The sequence below is a fragment of the Notolepis coatsorum genome (genome assembly GCF_963971535.1).
Source record: "Notolepis coatsorum genome assembly, chromosome: 1".
NCBI lineage: Eukaryota > Metazoa > Chordata > Actinopteri > Aulopiformes > Paralepididae > Notolepis > Notolepis coatsorum.
This window is the reverse complement of record NC_140165.1, coordinates 207,695,180-207,701,960: the sequence shown is the minus strand read 5'-3', so window position 1 is coordinate 207,701,960 and position 6,781 is coordinate 207,695,180.

Here is a 6,781-nt window from a genome sequence, read left to right as displayed (position 1 = left end):
CCCCCCCCCACCCAGTTTTGTGCCTGATCAGACAACACCCTTCCCCCCCAACCAATCACTAAAGCACATTTTTAACTGCAGCCTGTTTAACTGCACATGACAATAAACAATCTTGTATCTATAGCAATAATTATGTACAGTTTGAACTATAGTCTCCCTTGTTTGACTCCCTTGTTTGACTAAACTATGTTTTGTAAATAGGTGTTCAGGCGAACGTCGTGTCTGTATCTGTTGGGGTGGGGACCACAACTACTGGCTACTGGTCTAGTCAACAGGGTCCCTCCACGTCAACACCTGTGAAGGCGTTTAGACCCAGTAAAAGACCACGACTGGAGTCTGATGACGATGAAGTGACCTACAGCTCGATAGACGTTCCAGAGCCTCATGATTCCACTTTCAACATTGACTCTTTGATGAGCGAGCCCTCGATTGTAGCGTAAGTTGTTACAAAAATCTCCATGGCCGGTAAATAGAAAAGCTGTATAGTTGTGCCGTGTTATTTATTTGTGTTTTTCTCCCTTGAGCGAGCAGGGAACCGTCAAAACCAATCTATGAGGTCCAGAAATACATTGTTTACGAAGACAGTCTACTAGAATTATTCCAACAGTGTCCGGTGTGCGATGCTGGATGTCATATCAAGAAGACTACGCGAGGGACCTTCTTGGCTGTCCGCCAGGTCTGCCCGAGTTGTAAATATAGCCGAAAGTGGGCCAGTCAACCAATCATAGGGAGCACACCAGCTGGAAATATCCAGCTGTCGGCAGCTGTTTTTTTCACTGGCTCATCTTTCACCCAAATGGAGAAGGTATTTGATTTGATTGATTTGATTGACAAGTCAGATATACATTATGTTTTTGTTTGTGATTCACACATGCATATTAACAAAGCGTTATTCATTTATTCTTTTAGGTTCTCAATGCGTTACACGTCTCGACAATCAAGTACAGAGCGTTTCGGAAACACGCCAAGATGTTCTTGGAACCGGCTGTTATGAGTATGTGGAATACCGAGCAAGACGTTACACTCGCCAGATTAAGCCAGGAGGAGATGGTCATAATAGGAGGTGACATGCGCGCAGACTCTCCAGGTTAGAAAAAGCTCCCCAATGTAAAATTTCTACTTTATGAATACATTTTTAATATTGCACTACATTGATTGAAATTGTTATTATTATTTTCAACAGGCCACAGTGCTAAGTACGGTAGTTACTCTGTGATGGAACTCGCCACCAATCATGTCATAGACGTCCAACTAATTCAGGTAATTAACAAGTCTGAAGACACCGCACCCTTCATTGTGCTCAAACAAACACATCTCACAAAGCTCTCGCTCTTGAATCTTGAATCGCTGTAGGTGTGAAGTAGTCTGGCTGTGTGTGTGAGCGGGGGTTAGGAAATGGAAATTGTGGGATGGGGAATGTAGTGTTTTTGACACTGGTGACTATTTTGAAAAGGCTATTTCATTGCTCTTCCCTTCCCTTCCTTGCTTGTACCTCAACAGAGCAATGAGGTGGGGGGCAGCTACCATATGGAGAAGGAGGGCTTGAGGAGAAGCCTCGCTCTTCTGAAGGAGCGAGATGTGACCTTGGACTGTATTGTCACAGATCGTCACCCGCAGATTCAAAAGTACCTGAGAGATCTGGGCATCAAACACTTCTACGATGTGTGGCACGTGGCCAAAGGTATGACACTTATGTCGAAAGGCATCCCACATTCAATCCCTTAGGATGTTGTTATCCTGTTCTGTTTAGATTGACGACTGTTATGTTCTGCTTAATTCAAATGCAAGGCCTGTCTAAGAAGCTGGACAAGGTGGCACAAGCTAAAGACTGCAAGGTGATAAAAAAATGGCGCCCACACATATCTAACCACCTCTACTGGACAGCTGCCACATCGAAGACGCCCGCTGAGAGGGTGGCTAAGTGGAAGTCATGTCTCAATCACATGATGAATGTACATGAACACGACGAAGAACCACTCTATCCACGTTGTCTTCATGCTGACCGTTTATCGAGAGATAGTAGCAAGTGGGTTAAACCTGGTATGTCTGTCTGTCTTTCATCATGATTATATACTCAACATATTTATTTATGTTCTCATTCTAGATTGGTGTGATTTACAAATGTATACTTGCTTGAATAATTCTAATCTACTGTAATATACTCTAATGAAATATCTGAATGCAATTTCTTTTTTACTTTAGACTCAAAACCGGCCCACCAGCTAGAGAAGGTTCTGCTAAACACAAGGATCATCAAAGATGTCTCCAAACTAAGTCCACACCATCAAACGTCTTCGCTGGAGTCCTATCACAGTGTGATTTTACGTTTTGCCCCAAAAAACGTTGTCTTTACATACATTGGAATGCTTTGCAGGTATTTTATATTGTGTACAAATGACTAATTATGGACTCCTGATTTGTCAAATAACTCATTATGTTGCATTAGATAACCTCAGATCAACTACAAATATATTGCTTATCGAAATTTTCCTTTCAGACTATACCTAGCTGCAATGCATTTCAATGAAAACTCAAACCGCCAGCAAGCTACAGATGCTTCGGGAGCCCCGGCTTACAAAATGAGCTTCCCCAAGGCCAAAAAGGGTGTACACACTATAAAACCAAGGAAAATCGCTCCCACAGTCAGTAAGTCAAAATATCAACATTTATTATTGCACACACATGACCTATATAAATAGAAAAATATTTCCACTTACAGTGGAACAGCATTAATAACAATAAATTGAATAAATAATAACCTTTTTAACATGACAAAACAAATAACAATTTCTCATTTACAGACTATGTCAACCAGCTTATGGAGCTCCTGTTTGACTCCGTCATTCGTGACCCCCAACCATATCTCCAGGTGGTTGAGCAGATTCCCATCCCAGAACATCTGTGCGCACAGTTCCACAGGCCTTCCATGGAAGAAGCGGTTGCCGCCTATGTGTCATGCTTCAATCTTGTACCGGCCTGAAGCCAGTGTAGACACCATCAGCATCCGGAAATTCGGTGCGGATTCGAACCACAACACAGGAAGGGATTACTACCCTCACTCTGCGTCCTAAGAACCCCCAACACCAGGCCACAAAACACCTGTACGCGATATATCTGAAACGGCTAAAGAAAAAGATGGAAGAAGTATTATATTTATGCACAAATAAAAAAAATAAACGCTGTGAAATAACCATTTGTCATGTCATGTCATTGGACAGTAGCAAGCATTGATTATATGGGATGTGCAATAAGGATTAGATTGTGTTTGCAAGAAAGATTAGTATAGTCTGAGAGATGCAAGATGGAGAAACACCTGTAAAAAAATATATAAATCTGTAATAAATATTATTTACTTATTGATTCCGCCAAAATCTGTCTTGTAAATATTCGTTGCCATTTGGATGGTATAGGGGTTGAAGCACACTGGATGCAATCCCGGATGAACAACCATGCACAGAAGTCCATCGGGTTCCTGATTTATTCGACATCTGACCTATATATATAGAAAATTAAATCGTTAGCCATATGCATGGTTTTCAGTGCTACCAAGATGCAAGGTTGTGTTACTACTGTACCTGGGGAACCTCCATGCAGCAGACATTCTCAGCCTCTGTTGGCATCCGTTCACAATTTCCGCACGTGCACCTAGTAGATTGATTTGAGGGTGAAGGAAATTATCAATCAATGATCAAAATGGCTACAATACAGTACTGCTCAATACCAACACAACTGCTATAGGATGCTATGATGGAGACCAGAGAAAGACTTTCGTCTTGTTTACATCAGGGTCCCCCATTTTCAATTCATCGTAACATATATGACATATAGATAGACAGTACTGCTACATCTATATATTTATGACATACCATATTTGTAAATACAGTACTGTTTGTGATACAAAGAGAGCCCAGAAAAAAAAGTATATACATTTGCCGTAGAAACTGTACATAGGAGTGGGGGGGGGGGGGGGTTGGGTAGGAGGGGTGGGTGGGGGACACTGTATAAAACGGTAGCTGCTCTTTATAAAGTAACATTTTGGCAAACTATTGAAGCAAGCTAGTCATAATTAAAAACTGCTCAATAAAAAAACACAACTAGTCAGAGGTAAACAAGGTAACGTTACTTATAGCAAGCTATCGAAGCAAAAGCTGGCTGATCGATCAAGTAAGTAACGTTATTTCGGCAAGCCATTATACTAACGGTGTAATCAACTTACCAATCGGAAACTATTTACAAGCCTCGCTGTTGTTTGGGGGGTGGGTGAGTACAATCTAACGTTAGTGTGTGTGTTCGACGGGACGCGACAGAAGTACACTGTATATAACTGCTGCTCTTTATAAAGTAACATTTTGGCAAACTATTGAAGCAAGCTAGTCATAATTAAAAACTGCTCAATAAAAAAACACAACTAGTCAGAGGTAAACAAGGTAACGTTACTTATAGCAAGCTATCGAAGCAAAAGCTGGCTGATCGATCAAGTAAGTAACGTTATTTCGGCAAGCCATTATACTAACGGTGTAATCAACTTACCAATCGGAAACTATTTGCAAGCCTCGCTGTTGAAATCGACTTCTTCTTCTTCTGAATCATACTGTGGGTCGCTCTCTGGATCCCAAACATAATGTACAGCCATGATTGTTGATTGTTATTAATGTTGTTAGTTAGTAAAATCGGTATATGTTTTGCGTGTCGAAATAAAAACACCTGAGACCTGAGAGGGAAGGACGGGGAGATGGGCGGAGCTATTTGGTGGGTGGCTGTCACTCAAAGCATTCTGCTAGTATGGGTGGAGCCAAGCCAATAACAGCTTGAAATCTTGGAGATGAAAAATGCTGGTTTTGAGTACAAGATTAGAAATATAAAACAATGATTATTTTTGGAATAAACCTTACATGTGTTACATAGACTCACAGGAATTGTGTAAAGTTGCCCAAATAGTGCTAGGAATAGCAATGCATAGCCCCTTTAAAACAACAAACTAAGCATTTAGCATTGTTTGTTTGTATCTTCCGCCATTCTTCTTCTTCATGTGTTTGTTCATTGCACAGGTTTTGCCCATGCTCCATTCTTCTTCTTCTCTGTTTTTAGTGTGTGGCAGCGTTACAGTATTTTCAGTGGTTTCGTTTGGGCGCACATATTTCTTGAGACGATTTTGTGTTTAAGGAAAACATTTGAAAGTTGTGGATGTGGCCTGAGAGATTACAAACTGGTGAATGGACTGGAGCTTTATGGCAGAGCAATTGATGAGGGGATGATTAACAGCTGGGAGCCTGCCCTAACAGCACCTGATCCCCATCCTGCCATTAGGGGGGGAGAGAGAGAGAGAGAGAGAGAGAGAGAGAGAGAGAGAGAGAGAGAGAGAGAGAGAGAGAGATTTTTTTTTGGATTTTTATAAAAACTTTATTCTTTACTAAAATTACACAAGATGCAACAAAACGTTCAAAAATAAAATACTCTACAACTCAAATTCAAACAAACAAAACAAACAAAAAAGAAACAAACAAACCCAAAACAAAAAACAAAACAAAACAAAACTCACAAAAATAGAACAAACAAACAAAAAAAATCAATTAGGGACAATGATGCTGAACCTGAACCAAATTGTCACTTGAAATTTTCCCCCACAGGGAAAAAAGAAACCCAAAACGATCCAAAGTTCTGGGCGTATCAGAGAGAGAGACACCGGAGAGGCACTGTAGAAACCGTTGTCCTGAGAAGAGCGTCTCTAACTTCACCTTTCCCCGCGTGGTACAACACATCAGGCCTTTGTGCGTGTCCGACAGACTCCAGTCAAAACTTATCCCGTGGATAAACAGGGCCGCCCTTACAGCTGACCATCCTCCTTCAGCCTCATCACATTTGCTTCTACCGTCCACCAGTCTTATATCACATGGCATCGATGATGTCGGGGGCCGAAAACAGAGCATAGGGATCGAGATGCACTCTGGACCGACATCCTCATCAGACAGTATGTCACCCTTGCCTCCCCGTCCGAGGCCGCCTTTTCCTCCCTGGTTCAGAAGCCGCTCCAACCTCACCTCCCACACCCCCGTGCGGAGATTGGCAGCCCTCAGTGACTTCTCATCGAGCAGTCTGATCCGAGAGCTCAAAGCCCTAATGAAACCCATTCCGAACATCGGGTAGAAATTTACCAGCAAAGTCCTTAATTTCGGCGTAGACCGCGATGAGCCCCACAGTCATACCTTTCAACCCTTGAACAAGGTACCGGTGCCGGTAACATACAAAGACGGCAGAGACAACATCCCCCATGACGACTCCGCTGAAAATTCTGCCGAAGGAGTAATGCGTGGCCTCCCCATCGGGCATGAAAACGATACGCCCCGCTCCTGTCTCTGAATCCTCCATAGTCCCAGTCCTCATAAAATTCCACAAAAATATAAGAGTATATGAGATGAACAAAAAAAGTCTCAGCCTCCTTTCCCCGGTATCGGGACACCTTGAAAAGTCCAGCCCCAAGTGACACCACACCAGTCCCTTCAATAAAAAAACTCTCATTTCAGAAATAAAAAAAAAATAAAACAAAGAAAAATACAAATAAAACAAAACAAAAACTACACCTATTCCACTCCAGCCTCCTCCACACTGGGGCCCTGTATCACCTTCTGCACAATCTTTCTCATCCTGTATATATCTTTGTCAACAAAACGACCATCTCCTTTAAACCTCATATGTTCCTTTGCTGCTACAACAAACAAAATTTTATCTGGAAAAAAATCTTTCACCTCTACACTCTTCCTGTTCTTTGTCAACTTTAAAAACA